At 41.9% G+C, this 12,936-nt stretch overlaps 1 long non-coding RNA gene across 1 annotated transcript in view; it reads left to right on the top strand.

Moving 5' to 3' along the window:
• LOC139788828 (uncharacterized) overlaps nucleotides 1-7,297 on the top strand; it is a 34,999-nt gene extending 27,702 nt beyond the window's left edge. The window contains exon 3 of the long non-coding RNA XR_011722950.1: nucleotides 6,565-7,297. This is a non-coding gene — a long non-coding RNA (uncharacterized lncRNA). The remainder of the gene's footprint in view (nucleotides 1-6,564) is intronic.
• The last annotated feature ends 5,639 nt before the right edge of the window (nucleotides 7,298-12,936 follow it).

The following is a 12,936-nucleotide window of genomic DNA, read 5'->3' as shown; positions in this document are numbered from 1 at the left end:
CTTTGGAAAGTTCTTTCATTTCTCTGTCCCTACTCTTTTCTATCCCATGCTTTATTATGTATTAAATACCTGGACTGTAAATTTGTCCAGACCAGAATTATGTGTGCACAGCAACCTCTGTAGTGGAGTCATTGTTTAGACCTGGTCTCTCTCTGTACTGCAGCAGCCTTAGTTTACTTTTAAGAACTTATTCCTAGCTCATATTTAGCATCTGTGCATTCCTAGCACAGGGTTTCTGTATTTGCATTTTTATTAAAACCTTATAAGGTCTGATGCCTCCATTTGTCATGGTACAATTCTATGAAACTGGAGATTAGGCAGGGTCTTACATATCCCATTTTTAGGTATTTTCTCATGCTCTTGTAGTGATGGCATTTCTCAAATCAACACCAAATGCCCTCCCTACCATCACATGAACTAAGGGTTACTTTGCTCCCACTGCCTGTTAGCCTCTGTTTTCCCAGTGATGCTTCCTTGACAAAACTGCTTCTTGATAATACCAGAGCAGCCATTAGAAGTCAGCCACATCCTTTGTCCCAGCCATTTGCAGAAGAGCTGGGTGGAAGAGACTCCAATTAGAAGTGGACTCAAAAAGAAAACATCCAGATAAGAAACCAAAGGAATCACTCCTAGCCTTTAATCCTAGCAATTTAAAAAACAGAAGCAGCAGGTATATAATTCATAGAAGCTTTCTCCACAAGGGCAAAGGATATTGTGTGCCTCTGCAAAAGCCAAAGCATTCATTCAGCGCTCTGAATCATCTCAGCTTAGTCAAACACCCCTTTTCTGGGAGAAAAAAAGCTCTGTAATGCTCTTTGCTTTCTGGAAACAATACACTGTGTCTGTAGTGCTCTCCTGGAGGAGGGATTCAGCAGCATAAATTCATCCATTAATTGGGATCCTGAACCACAGCTTGGAAATTGCCACTGTTTGCTTTTAAATGCATTCTGGCATCACTTGTTAAACACTACATTAAAACCCTTTAATTTAAACACAAAAGAAGCAGTGCTTAAGCTGACTTCAGTTCCCAAGGCATCAGATAAACCTGAGAGGTTATTTCAGCCTCCACAGAGCCTCCCATCCCCTTTGTCCTCTCTGAAGCCACTACCAGTATTGCCCCCATACCTGCAGGAACTCAGCCCTGAAGTGTCAAGCTTTTGTTTTAAATCCTAATGCAGTTTTTAATCTGCTGCTGCATTTGTGCCACAGCAAAATACTCCTCTGAGCTGCACCCCACAGCCATGAGAAGGAAAATGTGAGTTTCTACTGCCATGGAATGTACAGGCAACCCCTGTCCTTGTCTCATCACCCAACAGAGCCCCACCAGTAGGCCCATGCAAACAATCAGAGACAAAACTGCATGGGAAATATTCCAGAATGATTCACATGCCAAAGTTTTTAGAGTGGAGAAGGCTCCTCCCTTTAGAGCAAAGATTTTGCATAGCACACGACTCTGGCTTTCAGCAATAAATGCTAAGAAATTGCTTGCTGAAAATCTGTGCTCTGCAAGGGCAAACAGACTAGTCTTATGCTATCAGCCCTGGGGAAAAGATGTCTGATTGTTCAAAGCACCTTTGAAAATTTACCCATCAAGATAAAAGACAAGACAGTGGCCAGGTATCCTTGACAGAGAAACTTATGTTCAAGTTGTGGGCCTTTTCTGGAGGGTTCATGTTCTTAACCTCAGTTCAAACCCCAGTGCCATACAAAAAGACCTTTACTCCCAGTGAAGTCAATGGGAAAGTTTGAACTGAAATTATCAAGGGAAGAGCTGAGTGGTTCCAATTCCCATTTTAGTCTGATGTGACTTCATTAAAGTCAGATGAGCACCTCCCAGGTGAATGAGAAACTGTCTTTACCTGGAGCCTGCCTGCCCAGCACAGCAGCTTTAGCAAGAGGAGCTACAATAAGAGGTGTGGAAGCTTTACCAGCTTGATCTCCAACCTGCTTGTTCCAGAAAGAGCAAAGTTCTGTATTACCAGTAGCTAGAAATAGCTTAACAGGCTACATGCTGCAAAGTGGACTGCACAGATAGGGTCATTTTTATTCCAGAATTCTCCAGGGAAGGAGATCCCTCTCACTTGAGCTCTTTCCTAAGCTTAATGACAGAGAGAAGTGGAGAGGAATAACCAAGAATGTCTGTGTCTAAATTGTTAAATGCCCTTTTCTCCTTCCAGTGCATCACATTATAGGCATTGGGCAGTCTGGACAGAACAGATGAACTGCTTCCTACTTACCTGCAGCTCAGAAAGGATCCATTAGTTCCATGCAGGGGATTTCCTGGATGGAGAAGAGATGCAAATTGGTCCATGGCTGGCAAAGAACTGTTGGGGAACAACAGCAGGGTGACATCTCTTCTGTCTTCTCATTTCAGTTACAAATCTGCTGCTGCTATTGTGCTGGGTTATTAACCATGGATTAATTCACATTCCTTTGAACTTCAGCTGGAAAGCATCTTCATTAATTCCTGCTCCTGAACAGACCTCGAGTTCTGCAAAGGTAAATTCAGTGTGAACAAAAACTACTGCAACTCCCCCACAAAAATATACAACAAATCAGTGAGATGGGGTGATGGTTCTTTGAAGCAAACAGTGGTTAAATCATTGGGAAAACCTCACTTGGCACAGAAGATAATAAGCAGCAAAGCTGGTTTCTAGCAGCATGGAGGAAAAGAGGCTTAACAGCCCAAGCATTGCATTTCCAGACCCGTAAAAGCTGGTCAAATAATGGAAAAATTTATGCAGGGATGAAGTCTTTTGGTGATAGATGGGGAGGATTAACCTCTGTTGAATAAGTTATCCTCTGCAGAATATATTTCAGCCTTGCCATAGTGCTTGACAAATAATGGACAGATTAACTGGCTAAATTTTGCATAATGTATTGTTTCCAAGGGTTGTAAACTACCTCTTTAATACCAAAAAAAGTTGTCTTTTCTGAGCTTGAAACTAATTTTCCTGAAAATTCCTTCCCCTGCATTCAAAATCTTTATGTGTATAAAAGAACACACTAAACCTAATCTGCATCACATCCTAAAATGGATTTATTAAATTGTCTTAAATCCCCATGAAGACTGCTGGTTCAGGGCAGTCTAATATCCTTCACAAGGGCTATACAATAAATTGACCTAAGGCTTCTCTGATTCTGGTGAGAATTAACAATGGGCTTTAATTAATCCACTCCAAAATTTCTGGGAATTAAAAAAAATTTTTTTTTAACATTATGGAAGCTTGTGTTCAGTGTGGCAGTGATGAGACTCAGTGAGAGTTGGCTCCTAAATCCCATACATGTTTGGGAACTTCAGCTTCAGGACTGACTTCACTCTACTTCAGCATCAGACAACTCAATGGGTCTTGGGAGTAGCTCAGGATTTGGTGCAAATCCTCAATTTCAGGTACAGCCTCATGTTGCCTCTTGAACTAAGACTTTATAAGGGACATGATGTTATAAATTATAACCACAAAAATAATTTGTATTTCTAAACAGAACTGGAAAGCCATGTGATTCATTTCCTCTCATAAAGATACACAAGTGATTTTTTCTGATTCAGGCCACCCTTACATCTACAATATTTATCTCAGGTGGATTTTGGTGATTTTAAAAATGCACTTTTATGCCTGTATTATACTTAAAGCTGATTTCTAGCTATGTATCTCACAGGACTGTATTAATACATATTAAACTTCAGCTTTTTTTACTGTGAGGCAAACTATTATTCCAATTCCTATTTGAATATTTTCACATAGGAGTCTCTGTTATGATGCCAAAGTAGTGCAAAAGGCACACACACCTGCATACATCTTACTTGAGTCCCCCAGCTGAAAGTAGCATCACTGAAATTTTCCATAAAGGGAGCAAAGCCATTTTTCTTGCCTTCCTGCCTGCTTTCTCCTCCCAAATCAAATAAATTTTTGACATTTAAGTGAATTAAAAGGTAATAAATCCTCACCTGAGAAATGGTAGAAGTGTCTAGCTAACTGCTTAAATATTTTAGAAAAATTACCTGTGGTGATATTATGCCTCTGAGTTTGGGTATTTATGAGATTCCCTTCCTTTCTCCTTTGCTTCTCTCATGAATATCATTACATCTCTAAAGGTGCCCCATGCAACAAGGGTGATGGTTCAGTGACTTAATGAACCTTTAACTACTCCTCATGTTCCTTTCTGATGGCTGCAGCATATGGTCCATAAATTGCATAAGGCCTAAACAAGCACAGAGGCAAAGAGAAAACAATTGTGCAGTGAATCTTCTCAAAACCTCCCCAAAACCTCCCCTAGAGCCCAAGGTTGCTCAGCTTTTCCCCCACCTCCAACAGAACCACACCACTGGCAGCCTTGGTCCAAAGCAAAACATTTTAAGCCCCTGGATCTTACTGTACAAGTAAGGAAGAGCACTTTCTGAAAACATTCACACATTTTTCCCCACTCTAACTAGATTTTTATCCCTATAAAGCTGCTGCTTACACTACTTAAGGTGAATTTCCACAGCAGAGGCCTGAGAAGCAAATCATTTGCTGGAATACAAAAATGCCAACTGCAGCTTAGAAAAGAACAGAAACAGGACTGGTTGTTCACATAACACTGACCTGCCAGAAGGCTCTGTCAAGATTTTAGTGGAACTTTCTTTGAAAGGACTTGTATTTAAATAAGCAATACAGGCAAAGACAGAGATAAGAGAGGGCCAACTGCCTTCATGTTACAGAAGGGGCCACAGCTGAGGTGGCCACCTCACCCTGAACCCTTCCACCAACCCTCTTCACCTCCTGCCCAGCCTTTCCAGCCAAACAGACCCAGCTGCTCATGAGGCCCTGTGGTGATCAGACTAAAATAAAAATAAAACCCAAGCAAACCCCGAGCTTTCTTCTTGCAGGGTTATTTTTAAAGCCTCATCAGTAACCTTGTTATTTCATACATTAGAAAAACCAGTGGATCACCAGCATCCCTGTCCTTGCACAATCTCCCTGTCCCAGCTTCCTGGCTTCAGCTCAGAGCCTTCTCATTGCTGATACTCCCAAACAAGATCTTTCATAACATTTGACAATAAATGTTCACTGACAGATATTGAGCCCATGCTGGTAGGTAACTTCATCAATATTCAGGTCTCCAGCAGTCTGGATAGCAAATTATAGTTGCCATTTAATAGAACTGCAAAGCAGAAATTGCTTAAACACTCCAGTCAGTATTTTAAGCCACATAATAAGTTCACCACTACCCACTTACCTATCAATTAATAGCACTAAACATCTTTAATGTATTAACAAAGGTGTCATTCAGATATTAAAATTAATTTTTAATTAAAATAGCAATGAGTTTTTAAATGTCCAACAGTTTAAAACTCACCTGATCTTTCCAGTCATTACAAAGGGCCCTTTAACTAACACGTAACTGCCTCATAAAATTCCAACTGCAGGTAAAATTAAAACATGAACTTGCAAGTATTGCCACAGTGTGTTTGCCTCCAGGTCAGCCCCAAACACAACAGCCCCAAACCCAGCAGAATTAACCAAAGAGCTGCATCACCTGGTGTAACCCATCCTATTCAGAAGAGGAGGCAGAAAATAACCAGGCAGAAACCAAAATCCAGTTCATGGGTTTTTCTTGTTGCTTTTAGTCTTCCTGCTTCAGTTCACTCAGTCTGCAGGAGTGGTTTGTCACATGTATGAGAACACAGGCATTTCAGGAGCCTACAAATGCTGTCAGGCAGATGGAATCACATTTATGACCCAGCAGTAAATATCTGCCATGGAATGAACTGGATCTTTGGGTTCAGGACTCCAAGATGCCTTTAAATGGAGTGAAAAACACACAGGAGCAGCTGAACCCCTGGTTGAGCACTGAGGAGTCAGGCAGGCTTAGCCTGTTCTTACCTTCCCCAGAATCAAGGTGAGGCTCAGACACCAAACTTCTCCTCATTAAAAACCACCATGAGGATGGCATAAATCTTATCTGGGCTTTTAATATTTTCTCAGACAGTCTAACAAAGCTGCTTTTGCAACCTCACCTAAGAGCTGCCAAAATGATGTTAATACTCCAGGCCTCAGCTCTGGGAATTCAGATTAGCTTTAATTCTTTGTGTGAAAGCTTGAGAAGTGTCTGGTTTGAGGGAGCAATTCCTTCAGGCTGCAATGCTGAAAATCATTTCTGGGGATTAGTGTTTGGAAAATTCAGTAAAATCTGGATCTCCACAAAGAAGGGCAGTGATGGGAAATACCAGTTTAACAATACCAGTCACTCCAGTTCACATCATTGGCCAGTGCATGTGAGGGCTGAGGTTCATGAAATGCTCTTGGTCCATCCTTCATGCTGTCTGTGATCTGGATTTCTCTTCTCATTCAGCTATTAAGAATGAAACCATTTCAGGACAACACATCTATTTCCAGGTTGCAGACAAACTTCAGTGCAAAGAGGTTTCTGTTATAATACAATATCAAATTAGCAGTGCTTGAAAGAGTTGCCAAGCACACTGTATTTTTAAGTCTACAAATTACTAAACTTAACATCATCATCCATAACTCTACTGTCCATACAAACTATTCTTGTAACCAGTTCACACCCCTTGTCCTGCAGAGTAAATGTTGGCATTCCCAAAGCAAAGATGTGGAAGAGGAGCCAGGAGGTATTTACAGAACATGAAGCAGGTCAGCAACTGGAGAAGAAAGAGAAGAGCAACTCCCAGCACAGCAAGATACCAATATTCTCCACTATTCTGAGATACTCTCCAGAAAACCTGCTATTAAGTCCAGAGGGAAATGTTAAAAAGTTTACTACTGCAATTATCACTTTCACAGAATGTTTAGCACCCTGTAGCTCAATTAAAAATAAATAGGTCAGCTGGATTGAATGAAAAGGCACTAATTAAGGCATATTTTTTATTTTTAATTTTGCCCATAAGAACTGATTACCAAACTAGTATTTTTATTGAAGCTACCTGATTTATATAATGCTGTATTAATTAATTCTGAATCACTATTTGATCTTTTACAATATTGCTTTACTTTTCCCCCCTGCTTAGAATGAATGATTAGGCCATGCCACTAATGAGAAATGTTAATCTAATAGTTTTTAAATACATCATTAAATTCATTGAATACATTAATATTTCTGATTTATTTTGAGTTCAAATACCAGCTTTTCCCCTTTAAGCAATGAAAACCTCAATCTACAGTTCTACTGCAACCAGTTGATGGTGTACAGGGGGATCTATCTGCCTGGCCCAGTTTCTTTTTATTAGAGCTCAGAAATTGCTAAATTCAATCATAGCCCTGCTCTTTCTTCCACCTCTGACAACTTGTGATGACTATAAAATAAAAAAAAATAAAAAAACCCAGCAGGTAATAGAAGTCCTAATGTGTCCTATATCCCTAAATGCTCCTGAAGATAAAGTGTACCAAGTATTTCAGTTTGAGATGCCCAAAGCCCTGTGGATAAATCTCAGAACAAGAGAACTGTCACCTCAACAATACCCAGGTGAAAAAGCTCTGCCAGGATGCAACAGCCAAGGAGCTTGGCCTGAGTTTTAAGTATTGCCAAAATAAGTACTGGCCCCTGAAGAGAACAGAGTGTCTGATGAGAAATTGTTTATAAAAGCATTAAAATGGAAAGATGAAACCACCTCTTCTTCACAAGAAGAGTGGTGGAGTTTTCTTCAGCTTTTCCATCTCTTAAGTGACCTGTTACTGTGTCTCTTCTGGTTGGTAAAACACACTGCTCTGTCTCATTACACTGAAAAAAGAACCTGAAGGTGAAACCAGAAAAAAAAAAAAAAAAAAAAAAACATCTTTATTGTAGGTTTTGGTCAGCTGCTTCTGTCTTCTCCTTTTGATGCTGCAAAAAAGACAGTAATGAAAAGTATCATTCCATCAGCACTTCAGACACTGATGAGCCTCCAAAAGCAAAGGTGTTCTGGGTTCCCTCTTCCAGCAATAATGCAAAGGAAGAAACACGAGGGCTGCCTTGGGATCCCACCTGGTACAGACAGAGGAATGGGCACAATCCAAAGTTCTCTCAGCTCCCGAGGAGGAGAAGGTGGCAGCACCCAGGCACACACCAGATGGTGCCAAACTCCTGTCCCCATCAGCCATACCCAGGGGAGCAAATCTCAGGAGGGGCTTTGGAGACCTGGGCTGTATCAGTTGTTTTGCACAGTTCATTGCCTTAGATGTGCTCACTTGGGATTTTGTTTGACTGCACTGGGAATGTGTTTGGTGATGGATTGCAGTGTGAAATGTAAGGAGGCATTTAGCAGCAATCACTGCAGATTGTTCAGCTTGTGCAGTCAGACAGAAACACACTGCTTTGGAGCAGGGTAATGCAATCATGGATTTCGGCAACAGAGCAGAGACACGTGTGTTTGTGACAGCAAATATCTCTGCCCTGCCTCCTTCCTTCCCTATTTATGTAACTTGAAATCAGAAAAAGGAGACAGAGCACATATGTATCAGTCAATAAAAAGTATCTGAGAACAAGGAACTAAAAAATGCATTACCTGGTTAAGACAAGGCTGGAAGAAAAATGAGGTGCCAGCACACTGAAGCTGAACACAGCTTTTGCTGTTGGACAACACTGCTCAGTAAGAAAGCTCAATTCTGATCTAATTACACTCCCTTTATAAAATGCCTTCTAGTTATTGCCCCTTTACACAGGGATGTGGTGCTGGTTTGGGGATTCACACCTACAAGCAAGCAAAGGGGAGTGTGCTCAGTGCACATTTCCATCCTTGGCTGCAGCCACAAGTGCTGCTGCAGATGTTCCAGGGGCTTTGCCAATCCATGGCATCCAGCAGCCCCGTGCTGGTTTCCCTCTCTCTTCCCCTGCTGCAATAGGGAGGTGAGAATAGCTGCATAAAAATTTACTCCATGATCCTGTGAACATGACCTGAGGCTGCTTGTCATGGCAAGAGGCTTGTGAATACCCTTAATAATGAGATCAGTTGGAGACAGACTCACATTTGGGTGCTGGACTCCATGAGATCCAGAGGATGGGTTTATGCTTTCATAAAGACTGACTGGTTAAAAAAACAATTCATCTTTTAGATCTTTGCAAAGCTTTGCCCATTTTAAAGGACCAGAACCTGTCTCTTCCCTCCCCCCCCCCCGTCACCTCCCAGTTATTTAAAGGTATTTTAGGCGGGGAAGATCATCTTCCATCTGTGCATCCAGCTCACACCACTGTGATGCCTCAGTCTCCCAGCTGCAATACAGTGAGAAGCAGGAAAACTTCTTTGCAAGATTAAGCCCGGGAAGAGTGTTTTTTTTAATGCAGATTTAATTTATTGGTGAACAATAAGGGCTATAAAAACAGTCATTTCAAGGTTAACGTGCTACTCAAATATCCAACAGTCAAGCTGAGGGAATAATCCATAACTAAATGCTTATTTAATTGCACATTCTTTGTACATGAGGTAACTGTAATATTCCTGGACGCTTTAGGCTCCCCCCCTTTTAAGTAAGCTATGAAACTTTTCCGTATGTTCTTCACCATGTGTACTTTGTTGCTTCACTGTACCACCCAAGTGATATTATTTCTAAGCCCCAAATACATTGTTTCTACAGCCACTGACTACTGGGGAGCAGCTCATGAAAAACAGAAATCCCATGAAGTTTGTATAAACCATCTTAAAAGACTGGATTTGTGCTCAGCCCTGCCCTGCCCTTCCCCGCTCAGCCCTTCCCAGCCCAGCCCTGCCATGCTCAGCCCTGCCCTGCCCTTCTATACCCTTCCCTTCCCTTCCTTTCCCTTCTCTGCCCTGCCCTTTCCTGCCCTGCCTCCCTTTTTATGAGGAGCAGTGGGCTTGCTGTGGCCCTTCCCTCAAGGCTGTGTCAGGGAGAGGTGACAAATGCCTTCTGCCATAGCAGAGGGGATGCCATGCATCTGTGTCTCTTTCTAATGAAACCCAGAAGTGGTTCTGCTGCTATTGGAGCAGCATTATCATCATTTCAGTGGTTCTGCACCACTGTGTTAACCTTTGTTAACCCCTGCCTCTATAAACAGCTTCAATGTCCTTGCACTTCACTTCCTGCAAATGCCCCCTCCCAGGGCAGCAGCCCCAGCCCCACAGGCCGAGGCTGCCTCTGTAAAAACATTTTCTGTACCAGTTCAGCTCTTTCCTACCTAGAAACGTGCTGCTTACTTACAGCACCATTACTGACACAGCAGCCTTCCAGTGCAGACAGAACTTCCAGCACATTTCCAGCTCAGAGCTTGTCCTTCTCCTTCCCCTTCTTTCTCCGTGGCCTTTTCTGAGCTGAGCTCTACCACAGTGTCCCCCCACACCTGGCTGGTCCCCAGGAGTGCTCACAGCACAGCCATGGCATTTTACCATTAGCCAGCACATGTGTTTTGCTGCCTTCCCTACAGCAGAAGAGAGGGGTGGTGGCATATTAAAATTCTAATTCTATTCATGCTGACATTTACTGTGGAATTCCAGCAATTGAGAAAACCTCTCCTTTTCAAGCCTTGCCCACAGACAAATGCTCTAAAAAATGATGTAAAAGTTTTTAATGCCTGCAGAGGAATTTGTAAAACCAACTAACTTCCTACAGGAAAACATCAGAGTCTTTTGATTAATGAAAATAAAATATTTAAGAAGCTGCCAAGTGAAAGGTTTTAAAAGACAAAGTGATCATTTCCTGCTGAAGGTTTATCAGTCTGATATTCTTTGGGGGGGTGGGGAGGTGTTTGTCATCTTTTCCTTTGCTTTGATTAAAGAAAAGCCCCTATCACTACAGGACACCAACACAGTCAAAAGGGAATTGGAGATTCCTACCTTAAGAGGACCTGAAGGAGTTCTCAGTGCAGTGCTCCATCTAACCAAGCTCCACAAAGGGTCTCTCAGCAGGAAATCAGAGAAGTTTCTCCTGACAACAGGGATGCAGGAAATAATTTGTGGCTGCAGTTTGCAAACCCAAAAGCAATTATTTCCATCCCCAAATATAGCCATTTACTCCCAGTACTCAGCCCACTGTGTGGCATGACATAACCCCTCTGGCAAGACCCCTTTTGCAGGACTGTAAGGCTGCAGACACACTGGCTGCCCACCCACTGGAGCCAGCTCCATCTTTCTGTGATCTTTCATGGGAAAACCAAGATATCCTGCCTCTGGGACAGACCCTTTCCTTGGCCTTGCCATGGGTCAGACATTACCTTCAAGGTTACCCTTTGCAACAACTGCTTGAAGCTGCATCTGAACTGCTGTCTCTGAAGCTATTTCACTGCCTGGGGAGGCAGCACTGAAGCTGTAGATTCATTCTTCAGAAAACCAGTTTAATAGCTCTCAAATTATCAAAACATCTTGGCAAGTGTTTTAGCCCTTTTCTATTTAACATCCCAGTTAACTATGAGCATGTGCTTTAAATCTCAGAAGTCGTTAGGTTCACTCCCCTGTTTAAAATCAAGCAGCAGCATCACTGAATGAAGAAAGAATCTTAGTCCTCAGGATTACACCAACCACTTCTTTGAGGAAACATTTTGTGTGCTCTCAGGCCACGGGAGACTGACTCAGTAATTGCAAATGCAAACAGGCCTTTGCTACACCAGAGGTGATAAGAGGCTGTCAAGAGCCTTCCATGGCATTTCCTTGGCATATAATTTATTCATGGAGCTGAAGTGAAAGTGAACCTGCCTGTTTGACCAGTCTGACACCTCTTCCCAGAGGTACAGTGGGGAATTGTAAGGGCAGTGAAAGTCCAGACTGGTGGCTGGCTTTTCTGCAAGGCTTTTCCTCTCCCTCACCCCCAGTTTCTGTGAGATTTGAGCTGTGCCTGTTGGTGCAGTGTGACAACAATACAGAGCAGGTTTCCTGCTCTGCACTGGGACATTATCTCATTTTAAAACCTCCTGCAGATACTTTAGCACAAATGTAATTTGAAATTAAAACCTGAAGTATTTTCAGTAAAGGCTAAATGCACCAATTCTCCTAACAAAAAGCTGACAGCAGTTGTTTTAACAGCCTCTCATTCCTCACATTTTTAAGAAATGTGTCCAGTTCTTGCAGGTAAAGGCTGCAGGTGAAATCACAGCCCATTTCTTATGTTATGCTGCATCAGGATTTAAAGGAATACTGGGTAATGACAAAGAAAAGCCTTCCTGCTGCAGCTGCAGAGGTTTTCTACAAAAAAGCCTGCTTGTCTTGGTCCACCTTTCCAAAATTCATATGATCTAGAACTCAGCTGTTCCCTTAACTTGAAAAGAGCAAAATCCTTGATTCTCATGAAGTCAAGTTACCAATTTTAGCAGGGACCCAAGGAGTCCAAGGAAGGAGACATTTCCTGAGGCTGTTACTCCATCCTCTTCTTCAGTAAGTGATGTAATTTCAGAAGAAAACTGGAGAGAAACAATTCAAGATTAAAAAATGAATTTAATTATGTTGAACCCCCAAATGAAGATGTTTAAGTCATTACCTGCCTTTTGGCAGTATTCTACATGGCAATGGATTGTGTGGGGGTTTAATATCTAATTGTTTTGTAATTCAGAATGAACTGTTGCCATGGCAATCCCTACATGCTATATAAGATGTATTATTTAGTGAAGTGTCTCCTTAAAGAAAAAGCCCATCCAGACACTCATTGACAGCTTCAGTGAGAGTTCATAAGCTAACCTGTACTTCTAAATGTCTGTACACTCAAATCATCTCAAAACCTGAGATTTGAAAAGAGGGAGGTCAAGAGACTAGAACAGAGCCCTCAGCCACTTTTTGATTCTCCACTTTACACCAGAACTCCATCAAAACTGTTGCATTTCTTGCCTTATTTCCTAGCAGGGAAACACTCTGCAGAAAATGCTTTTGGGTTTGGGTTGTTGGTTTTCTGTGTGTGTCTGAGGTTTTTGTTTATTTAAATTAACAGCTTGACTAAGGCAGTTATATAAAGAAAATTCCTTATCAGCTATGACATTTGAAGCCACAGAAGGATTAAACTTCCCCTATCAGTTTATTAGCAGTAG

This window comes from Heliangelus exortis, chromosome 30 (genome assembly GCF_036169615.1).
Source record: "Heliangelus exortis chromosome 30, bHelExo1.hap1, whole genome shotgun sequence".
Lineage (NCBI taxonomy): Eukaryota > Metazoa > Chordata > Aves > Apodiformes > Trochilidae > Heliangelus > Heliangelus exortis.
The sequence above is the reverse complement of the archived record's forward strand: the minus strand, read 5'-3'. Positions and strand labels throughout refer to the sequence as shown.